Source organism: Orcinus orca, chromosome 1 (genome assembly GCF_937001465.1).
Source record: "Orcinus orca chromosome 1, mOrcOrc1.1, whole genome shotgun sequence".
Lineage (NCBI taxonomy): Eukaryota > Metazoa > Chordata > Mammalia > Artiodactyla > Delphinidae > Orcinus > Orcinus orca.
This window is the reverse complement of record NC_064559.1, coordinates 102,185,276-102,197,299: the sequence shown is the minus strand read 5'-3', so window position 1 is coordinate 102,197,299 and position 12,024 is coordinate 102,185,276.

Below are 12,024 nucleotides of genomic sequence, written 5' to 3'. Positions count from 1 at the left end.
TTTTTATAACAATGTATCATATTATTTTAAAAATATATAGTAGTCAGTGAAGATGTGACTGAGCTCAGGGAAAGTTTACATCCTGGCCTTCTGGCACATGCCCAGCTGATGAGTCTTTCCCAGTTTTCAAGTGTCTCCTCTTTCTTTCCCTCTCCTCCTCATTCTCCTCTTCTTCCTGCTGTCCCATTATAAAACCCCATTCCTAAGAAGCTTTCTTATTATTTCGGCTAGACAAGGTACTAAGCCAGTTCTTCCTTCTGACTGCAGGAAAAATTATGAAATATATGAAAGGACTATTACTAAATGCATGGGCGATATGTCAAAGTACCAAATTGGACGGTTAAGGGGTAGATATTGGTAGTGAAGATAATATGGCATGTTGAGGGTTCTGGAACGTTGAAGAGGAAGAGAGAGAATAAACAGTGAATTTTTTTTTCAAATTACTGTCTTCAAAAACCTAAAATATTGTTGGAATAAGTAGAACAAAGCAAATATATCAGATGTGCCCTAAGTTCACATTTCAGCCAGATGTCAGACCTGTAGTGCTTTGCTTCTCTCTCCCAGCCAAAGTCACTCTGAATCATTTATATGTGATGCTCTGAGTCTTCAGTGGTATCTTGTATCTAGTTTTGGTTTCACACAATTGAAATCTGGTATTTTCTTATGGAATACAAGAGTATTATTTTCTGATAAAGGAATTTTACATGCACGACATCGGTCTAGGGAAAAGTTCGCGTCAGGTGAGATGGGACATCCTGATTCCTTTAAACATGTGTTCCCACATTCTACAGTATCATAAAGTGAGATTTGCAACTCTATTCCTAAACTAGACAAGGGCCTTCACCTACCATGACCCAGCACAAGATTCTTCAGTGCCGAAGGGGACAGCATAGAGAAGAGTAGTGTTCATGTCCAGTATAGAAGGGAGGAGCTGTAGAAAAACTGTTGACAGCTAAATCACTGAAAAGGCAGAAAAGAAATCTTTGGAGGACATGCTAAGGCACTGGTTCCTGCACTTCAGTTATTTGATAAAAGCTCATTATATTTGTCATAATTCCAACCCCATGTGTCATATTATATTACTATGTTTGGCTTTAAGTTCACTTCCTAATAACTTTGAAAATTTTTATTTTAATTGGCCATAGGTAAACATGTACATGAAATGACAGAGGAAATATTCAAATTATATATTACAATATATATGTACATATATACATACAGAAATATGTTACAGAAAGTGGGACAAGGACAGAGAGAGAGAAAGAGAGTGAGAGAATAAAATGTCTGGAACACGCAAAGTCTGCAGAGCTGAAACTCTGCTGGAAGTCCCTCTGACAGGGGAATACTCTTTTACCTGGGGGATCATCAGCCTTGTTCTATTCAGGCTTTCAGTGGATTGGATGAGAACTTCCCACCTTATAGAGGGCAACCGCCTTAACTCAGGCCACTGATTTAAACAATACTCTCGTCCAAAATCATCCTTACAGGAACACACAGATAATGTTTTACCAGAAAACTGGAGACCTGTGCCAGTGAATCTGACCCATAAATTAAACATCATAGCTTCCTTCCAGCACATTGGCAAATTGTATGAAGAACGTAGAGCAGGAAATAAGTCTATTTGACATATGCTCCACTGTTACCAATACTGAAAATATAAAAAGTAGGCTAAAATTATAACAAAATTATTACTAATGATTAAGAAGTTGTATATGAATGGCAATGAACTTCAGTGACTCCTTTTTTTTAAAACTTAGTAATTTTTTAAATTTATTTTTTAGCATCTTTATTGGAGTAGAATTGCTTTAAAATGGTGTGTTAGTTTCTGCTTTATAACAACGTTAATCAGCTTACATATACGTATATCTCCATATCTTGTCCTTCTTGCATTTCCCTCTCACCCTCCATATCCCAGCCCTCTAGTTGGTCACAAAGCACCGAGCTGATCTCCCTGTGCTATGCAGCTGCTTCCCACTAGCTATCTATTTTACATTTGGGAGTGTATATATGTCCATGCCACTCTCTCACTTTTTCTCAGCTTACCCTTCCCCCTCAGTGAGTGCATTATTAATAAAGTGATTTCAATTTTTTATTGAATTTACCTATAGATTTGATTCGAAACAGCATGTTTCTAAATAATTTATAAATATTAAATATATATAACATTAATTGTTTGAATGGCATTGCATATTAAATTGGGTTTTCCCAAAATTTCAAAGGCCAAGAAGCCAGAAAATTTGCACACTCCTCTGAGCTTTCCTCAAAAGTTGAAGAAATCTAAACAGGTCAGTTGGGAGAAATTAGGTAGGAGCCGGTCGTACGTCACTTTTGGGAGGTATGAGCAAAAAACTTCATTTCTGTTGTAAGTCTAGGGTCTGAGCTGCCAGCTCATCTGAGTTATGGTAGGTGATGCTACACTCCTACTGAATTCCTTGTGGCCGGAAGTGAAACCAACTTATAAATGGACCTGACTGCTGAATGTTCTTTATTTGAAGGAGCAAAGCAGTGAAAGGTGGATCCTAGAGGTCACCACTTTATTAAACTTGTCTACCTATCATGGTGGTAATTCATCTGAAATGATATGCAGCCTTCCCTCAGTCCATTTTAGAAGAAGAAAGGATACTTCCTTTAGAAACCAATGGATCAAGGGGAAATGCGTTAAAGAAGGACTTGAGGTAAAGAGAAATGATTCACCAGGTGGCCTGGCTATTTTCAAACCAGTATGTACAACAAAATTGCCACCAGTTCAAGTGCAACTAGGCAGGAAGTTTTAGAAGTCAAGGAAGGTGAAAGATAGAAATTGGTCATATTCCCCAATCAAGAAAGGGAACTTTTGACTACAAGTTAGAGAACCCCCCAAATCCTTCCACTGCCATAAACCACAAAAACGGAGAGCTAAGGCAGGGTCTCTCTGAATGATGAGAACATAATCCAGACAGGAAGTCCTGGAGCACAACATTTACTGTTTTCAGAGTCCCTACCAAGCCAATTATGGATGGATTTGCATTCTGGATGGGAAGTGTTTAGACCAAGCCAGTTTGTCAGCTCCACTTCCCCCTGGGTGTGGCAGAAAGCCCCAATAATAGGTCCTCTGCTGCATGACGGCCATCCTCCTGCTACTCGGGTTCCGACTGAGTTTGCAGACACTTGTGAGCCTGATTCTTCAGTTCAACATTTTCTTGGGCTTTCAAATGTTGAGTTTATCATGGAGACAGCAAATTTGATGGGTCCAAAGTTATCAACATGGGTTTAATGCTACTTAGTGAATGGGAACTTGGAATTTGGGCACAATGGTACACTGCATTTATTAGATTTCTGATACATATTTTGAATTCCTTATTGAGAAAGAAATTAATAGGAAATTTTGACATGAAGAGATAAGGAACAATGTATTTTTCCTTTTTCTATACCTTTTTCGTGTCCCTCTGCTTGATGACAGAGGCATTTATCTTAGAACGTGTGAGACACTTACATTCTTCCTAATTGCCCTTTGCTCTGCACATAAGTCATCCTGTCGGGACCTCATGATAGAAAATGTTGATAGGAATTGCTTGTGAGCTTGCTCAGGATTTTAGAAATTGTGGTGGCCTTTTTTGAAGATGTTGTTTTAATTAAAAAAAAAACTAAACAAAAACAGAAAACACTGCTTTTTCTTTCAAACAACGATGTTTTCTTTGGAAAAGTTGCATGAGAAAAGAGAAGGTTTTCTCTGGGTTGATGAAACGATTTGCTAAAAAGCAAGAGAGAAGTCAGAAATTCATTAAAATGTGTTAAAGAGATTAAAGCACATACTTAGCGATTGGAGAGATACTATCTGTTGTTATTACGCAAGCTTTTGCGCTTCTCTCTGTAGGAAGTCCTTCTTGTGAACAGTGTCATATGCTTTCTTTCAGATTCTAAGACTCCAGAAAAATGTCTTCTCAACAGCAGCAGTGCAAGCAGCCCTGCCAACCACCACCAGTGTGCCCACCTAAGTGCCCTGAGTCTTGCCCACCTATGTGCTCAGAGCTTTGCCCACCTATAAAGTGCCCTGAGCCATGCCTGCCTCAGCATTGCCAGCAGAAATGTCCTCCTGTGCCACTTCTCCAACAATGCCAGCAGAAGTGCCCACCCAATAACAAGTAACAGCTTGAGCTTTTATCTGCCTCAGGAAAGGATAAGGACAATTGGCTCCCCTAGTTCCACAGCACCACCTTCATCTTCTCTTCAAAGCCTCTCGTGGATATAGAAGAAGCTTCTCCACCCTTCAGCCTGCAGTATTCCTCTGGTGATTCCTGACAGCCAGAGGTTTCCTTCCTGAGGCTGGTATATCGCTTCCCTCTGGGAGGTAGCTGAAAAATCATCACAGAACTTTAGAAGGAAGAGTAGAAACTTTCCTTCTGCTCACCAGTTGAGGATTCTCTCACTGTCTTCTGTGTCTGTTTGTCACTTGGGCAGATGAGCCATTGTTACTTATCCTCCACTTCCTGAATAAAATACAATTCCTTTGTGTGATGGTAAAAATATCTTCTTTCTTTTAAAACCTGCTTTTAGCAATATCACATTATAATTTTGGTTGATTTCTCTCCTCCTTTGATCCCAAATTTCAGGCTCTCCCAATCCGTGTTATCTTAGTTTTAAGTCATATCAATGATTATTTGTATATAATTTCAAATCCAGGTTATTTTCTTAATTATTGCTTGATTGATTTGAGGAAAAATTATTTAACTCCTCACAATATCAGTCTCTTTACTAAAATTGGGGAAAATCATTTTTGTTGCAAACTTGACTGGGGCATAAAGATTCCACAAATGTGTGTAATTCAGTTGGCACAATGCTGGACACATAATTTTTTTAGGCAGCAGGTCATCACTATTTCTGTCATCATCACCATCACCACCAACACCACCATCACCACAACAATGTTTGCTCCAGCTGGAAAGTTTTTTGCCCAGACATAACTAGTATAGCAAACAGAAGATTCTTAAACTCTATTACCCTTTCATAATCTGTTGCTCTTTTTCTCTTGAAATTAACCTTATTTTAAAACAATTTTTAATAAATTTTTGTCTGCGTCAGGCCTTCGTTGCAGCACACAGGATCTTTGTTGTGGCATGCGAGATACTTCTTTTCAGCACGTGCACTGTTCACTGCGGACTGTGGGCTTCTCTCTAATTGTGGATCGTGGGCTCAGTAGTTGTGGTACTCAGGCTCAGTTGCCCCACATCATGTGGGATCTCAGTTCTCTGACCAGGGATTGAACCTGCGTCTCCTGCATTGGAATACAGATTCTTTACCACTGGACCACCATGGAAGTCCTTAATTAACCTTATTTGTAATGTGATATTGCAGATGAAGAACTTTTGGAATTAGTGGGGTATTCTGAAAAAAATTACACTAGTTCTTAAATCCTGGGTAGTACAGAAGAAAGGGAAATAAGAAAGGTCCTTAGCAGGTAAAGGGTTGCCTTCTCTTCACGGGTACGACCTGCTCTTCTTATTCCAAAAACTCATCAAAATCCAGGGTCCTACTATATTTTTTCACTTCTGAGATTACTTTTTTGATTGTTTTGAAGAACACGTTGGAGTTTACAATGTTTATTTAGATTTGTAAATTTATTGTTGCTATGCACCTTTTTTCTAAGTTCTTAACCTACTCTGAAGTAAGCTGGGAAATGAGAGATATGTTCTTTAAGTGTATCTTTTCTTGTGGTCCTAAGGTTCCACAAACAGAATAGTTAATTCAGACCACACATACACACGTGCACACACACACTGATAAATATAGTATTATTTTTAAAGCGACAAAGTCTTCATATTAAATCATACTACACTTAAATATAATTAAGATTAAGAGCACCTTTCTCTTTCTACATTGTTCACTCACAAACCTAGAAGTAAAGGACTCCAAGATGACACAACTAAAGATGGAAAAAGATTCTGATATTACTGCTCAACCCTCATCAGGTTGAGGGAAAAATCAACACTGCTATTTGGGAGTTGTCTCTACTGTAGCTACTGTTATTTGATCTGATACAGAAATTAGTTCTTTGAGGTGGGATGCTCCTGTAACATATCTTAAAATTGTGGCATTGGCTTATGTGTCTGGAGGTGGTTGGCAAGGAAACTGTATTGGAAACCATAAGTATGTTGATGCATGTTATTCAATGGTGAAACTTTTGCTATATTGATAACTTGGGAGGCAGACCAAATGCCGGTTATTTGTTGTGTTCACCAGGGTATTTCAGTGGACATATGTTCAGAAATTATTATCTAGTTTTCAGGCCAGAAATGAAAAGGAAAAAATGTAACCCAAAAATTCAAAACCTTTTTGAAGTAGAAAACCTCAACACTTGTAAGCCCTAAAGAGTAAGAGATGAGATTAAAAGTGCTTTTGAACTTTGTCTGTTGACTGTAACAACAGAGAAAGACAGAAGTTGTAGCCTTTACACATGTGTGCCATGGAGCCTCACGGTAGCTCTATTATGATCAGAAAGAAAGAGAGCAAAATAAATCAGGCCAGAAAATTACTTCCAGGAAAAGACCTGAGTGTTGTTTCTAGGATATAGAAATGATTGGAAGAATGAAATATATCAAGTGCCTAATACGTTTTTGAGGTAATCGATAACTAAATAAAGTATGTGCCAAAACTAAAAAGACTGATTTTTGAAGAATAGAAACAACTTTCCAGCACTTCTTTCCCCACTTTCCACACTACCCACTTCAGATGTGGTCAGTACAGGTGACTTAAAAGGGAATTACCACTGTGAGATGGATACAAGGCCCACAGAATAATGGATAAGGGATGTTCTCTCAGAGAATAGTATCAGAGCCTAAGAGAGACAAGGAGGAGAAGGAACACAGAGATTCTCAAACTTTGTTACTCTTTTATATGATGGTTATTCTTTCATCTTTTTCCCTCCACGTTTATTGAGGTCTAATTGACAAATTAAGTTGTATATATTTATGGTGTATAAGGTGATGATTTGACATATGTGTACTTTGTGCAATGATTAACACCATCGTGTATTTCACACATTAATCTCTTCATTAGTAATCATTAGTGTCTGTGTGTGTGTGTGTAGTGAGAAAGCTTACTTTCTTAGCAGTTTCAAGTACACGACATAGTGTTATTAGCTCGTGTCACTATGCTCTACATTAGATTTCCAGAGCTTATTCATCTTATAACTGAAGGCTTTTATCCTTTGCCCAACAGCTCCAGTTTTGCCCCTCCCCTTTGCCCCTGCTAACCACCATTCTACTCTCTGTTACTTTGAGTTCTATGAGTTCCACAACACATTCCTAAATAAACAATGGCTCAAAGAAGAAATAACAAGTAAAATTAGAAAATATTATATTAAAAATGATGGGGGGGGTGCTTCCCTGGTGGCGCAGTGGTTGAGAGTCCGCCTGCTGACGCAGGGGACGCAGGATCCTGCCCTGGTCTGGGAGGATCCCACATGATGCGGAGTGGCTGGGCCCGTGAGTCATGGCCTCTGAGACTGCGAGTCTGGAGCCTGTGCTCTGCAACAGGAGAGGTCACAACAGCGAGAGGCCCATGTTCCGAAAAAAAAAAAATGATGGGAGGGGGGTTCTGAGAAGATGACGAAAGAGTAAGATGCGGAGATCACCTTCTGACCCACAGATACATCAGAAATACATCTACACGTGGAACTGCTCCTATAGAACACCCACTGAACGCTGGCAGAAGACCCCAGACCTCCCAAAAGGCAAGAAACTCCCCAGGTACCTGGGTAGGACAATAGAAAAAGAAAAAACAGAGTCAAAGAATAGGGACGGGACCTGCACCTGTGGGAGGGAGCTGTGAAGGAGAAAAGGTTTCCACACACTAGGAAGGCCCTTCGCGGGCAGAGATTGCAGGTGGCAGAGGGAGGAAGCTTCAGAGCTGCAGAGGAGAGCACAGCAACAGGAGTGCGGAGGGCAAAGCGGATAGATTCCCGCACAGAGGATCGGTGCATTCAACAGCCCGGGAGACTTGTCTGCTCACCCGCCGTGGCGGCCGGGGGCTGGGAGCTGAGGCTCGAGCTTCAGTCGGTTCACAGGGAGAGGAAAGTGGTTGGCGGCGTGAACACAGCCTAAAGGGACTAGTGCGCCACGGCTAGTGGGGAGGGAGTCCGGGAAAAAGTCTGGACCTGCTGAAGAGACAAGAGACTTTTTCTTCCCTCTTTGTTTCCTGGTGCGTGAGGAGAGGGGATTCAGAGCGCCACTTAAAGGAGCTCCAGAGATGGGCACAAGCCGCGGCTATTAGCGCGGACCCCAGAGATGGGCATGAGACGCTAAGGCTGCTGCCGCCGCCACCAAGAAGCCTGTGTGCGAGCACAGGTCACTCTCCACACCTCCCTTCTGGGGAGCCTGTGCAGCCCGCCACTGTCAGGGTCCCGTGATCCAGGAACAACTTCCCCGGGAGAATGCACAGCACGCATCAGGCTGGTGCAAAGTCACGCCAGCCTCTGCCGCTGCATCTGTACCCCTCCCTCCCCCAGACCTGAGTGAGCCAGAGCCCCCGAATCAGCTGCTCCTTTAACTCCATCCTGTCTGAGTGAAGAACAGACGCCCTCAGGCGACCTACATGCAGAGGTGGGGCCAAATCCAAAGCTGAAAGCCGGGAGCTGTGGGAACAAAGAAGAGAAAAGGAAATCTCTCCCAACAGCCTCAGGAGCAGCGGATTAAATCTCCACAATCAACTTGATGTACCCTGCAACTGTGGAATACCTGAATAGACAACGAATCATCCCAAATTGAGGCGGTGGTCTTTGGGAGCAAGATATATCATTTTTTCTCTTTTCCTCTTTTTGTGAGTGTGTATGTGTATGATTCTGTGTGAGATTTTGTCTGTATAGCTTTGCTTTCACCATTTGTCCTAGGGTTCTATCCATCCGTTTTTTTTTCTTTTCTTTTTCTTTTTTTTTGTTTGTTTTTACTTTTTAAAATTTTTTCGTAAAAATTATTTTTTATTTTAATAACATTAATGTATTTTATCTTGCTTTATTTTATTTTATCCTCTTTCTTGCTTGCTTTCTATGTTTTCTCCCTTGGATTCTGAGCTGTGTGGATGACAGGCTCCTGGTGCTCCAGGCAAGACTTAGCACTGTGCCTCTGAGGTGGGAGAGCCAAATTCAGGACACTGGTCCACAAGAGATATCCCAGCTCCATGTAATATCAAATTGCGAAAATCTCCCAGAGATCTCCATCTCAACCCAAGACCCAGCTTCATTCAACGACCAGCAAGCTACAGTGCTGGACAACCTATGCCAAACAACTGGAAAGACAGGAACACAGCCCCATCCATTAGCAGAGAGGGACACCCTATGACAAAAAACTAGCAAGACAAGAACACAACCCCAACCATTAGCAGAGAGGCTGCCTAAAATTATAATTAGGCCACAGACACCCCAAAACACACCACCAGAAATAGACCTGCCCACCAGAAAGACAAGATCCAGCCTCATCCACCAGAAAACAGGCAATAGACCCCTCCAAAATGAAGCCTACACAACCCATGGAACAAAATTTAGGCACTGGGACAGACACCAAAAACAATGGGAACTATGAACCTGCAGCCTGAGAAAAGGAGACCCCAAACACACTAAGTTAAGCAAAATGAAAAGACAGAGAAACAAACAACAGATGAAAGAGCAAGGTAATAACCCAGCAGACCTAACAAATGAAGAGGAAATAGACACTCTACCTGAAAAAGAATTCAGAATAATGATGGTAAAGATGATCCAAAATCTTGGAAATAGAATAGAGAAAATGCAAGAAACATTTAACAAGGACCTAGAAGAACTAAAGAGGAAACAAGCAATGATGAACAACACAATAAATGAAATTTAAATACTCTAAAAGGGATCAAGAGCAGAATAACTGAGGCAGAAGAACGGATAAGTGATCTGGAAGATACAATAGTGGAAATAACTACTGCAGAGCAGAATAAATAAAAAAGAATGCAAAGAACTGAGAACAGTCCAGAGACCTCTGGGACATTAAACACACCAACATTCGAATCATAGAGGTCCCAGAAGAAGAGAAAAGGAAGGGCCTGAGGAAATATTTGAAGAGATGATACTTGAAAACTTCCCTGATATGGGAAAGGAAATAGTTAATCAATTCCAGGAAACACAGAGATGCCCATACAGGATAAATCCAAGGAGAAACATGCTAAGACATATAATAATCAAACTATCAAAAATTAAATGCAAAGAAAACATATTAAAAGCAGCAAGAGAAAAACAACAAATAACACTCAAGGCAATCCCCATAAGGTTAACAGCTGATCTTTCAGCAGAAACTCTGCAAACCATAAGGAAGTGGCAGAACATTATTAAAGTGATGAAGGAAATAAACCTACAACCAAGATTACTCTACTGAGCAATGATCTCATTCAGCTTTGATGGAGAAATTAAAACCTTTACAGACAAGCAAAAGCTGAGAGAATTCAGCACCACCAAACCAGCTTTACAACAAATGCTAAAGGAATTTCTCGAGGCAAGAAACACAAGAGAAGGAAAAGACCTACAATAACAAACCCAAAACAATTAAGAAAATGGGAATAGGAACATACATAGCGATAATTACCTTAAATATAAATCGTTTAAATGCTTCCACCAATAGACACAGACTGGCTAAATGGATACAAAAACAAGACCCATATGTATGCTGTCTAAAAGAAACCTACTTCAGACCTAGGGAAACATACAGACTGAAAGTGAGGGGGTAGAAAAAGATATTCCATGCAAATGGAAATCAAAAGAAATCTGGAGTAGCAATGCTCATATCAGACAAAAGAGATTTTAAAATAAAGACTATTATAAGAGACAAAGAAGGACACTACATAATGATCAAGGGATTCACCAAGAAAAACATATAACAATTGTAAATATTTATGCACCCAACAAAGGGGAACCTCAATACATAAGGCAAATACTAACAGCCAGGAAAAGGGATATCGACAGTAACACAATCATAGTAGGGTACTTTAACAGCACACTTTCACCAATAGACAGATCATCCAAAATGAAAATAAATAAGGAAACACAAGCTTTAAATAATACATTAAACAAGATGGACTTAATTGATATTTATAGGACATTCCATCCAAAAACAACAGAATACACATTTTTCTCAAGTGCTCATGGAACATTCTCCAGGATAGATCATATCTTGGGTCACAAATCAAGCCTTGGTAAATTTAAGAAAATTGAAATCGTATCAAGTATCTTTTCTGACCACAACGCTATGAGACTAGATATCAATTACAGGAAAAGAACTGTGAAAAATACAAACACATCAAAGCTAAACAATACACTACTTAATAACGAAGCGATCACTCAAGAAATCAAGGAGGATATCAAAAAATACCTAGAAACAAATGGAGACATGACGACCCAAAACCTATGGGTTGCAGCAAAAGCAGTTCTAAGAGAGAAGTTCATAGCAATACATTCTATATTAAGAAACAGGAAACATCTCAAACAAACAACCTAAACTTGCACCTAAAGTAATTAGAGAAAGAAGAACAAAAAATCCCCAAAGTTAGCAGAAGGGAAGAAATCATAAAGATCAGATCAGAAATAAATGAAAAAGAAATGATAACAAAGATCAATAAAATTAAAAGCTTGTTCTTTGAGAAGATAAACAAAATTGATAAACCATTAGCCAGACCTATCAAGAAAGAAAGGGTGAAGACTCAAATCAATAAAATTAGAAATGAAAAAGGAGAAGTAACAACTGACACAGCAGAAATACAAAGGATCATGAGAGATTACTACAAACAACACTATGCCAACAAAATGGACAACCTGGAAGAAATGGATAAATTCATAGAAATGCACAATGTGCCGGGACTGAACCAGGAAGAAATAGAAAATATGAACAGACCAAACACAAGCACTGACATTGAAACTGTGATTAAAAATCTTCCAACAAACAAAGGCCCAGGACCAGATGGCTTCACAGGCGAATTCTATCAAACATTTAGAGAAGAGCTAACATCTATCTTTCTCTAACTCCTCCAAAATATAGCAGA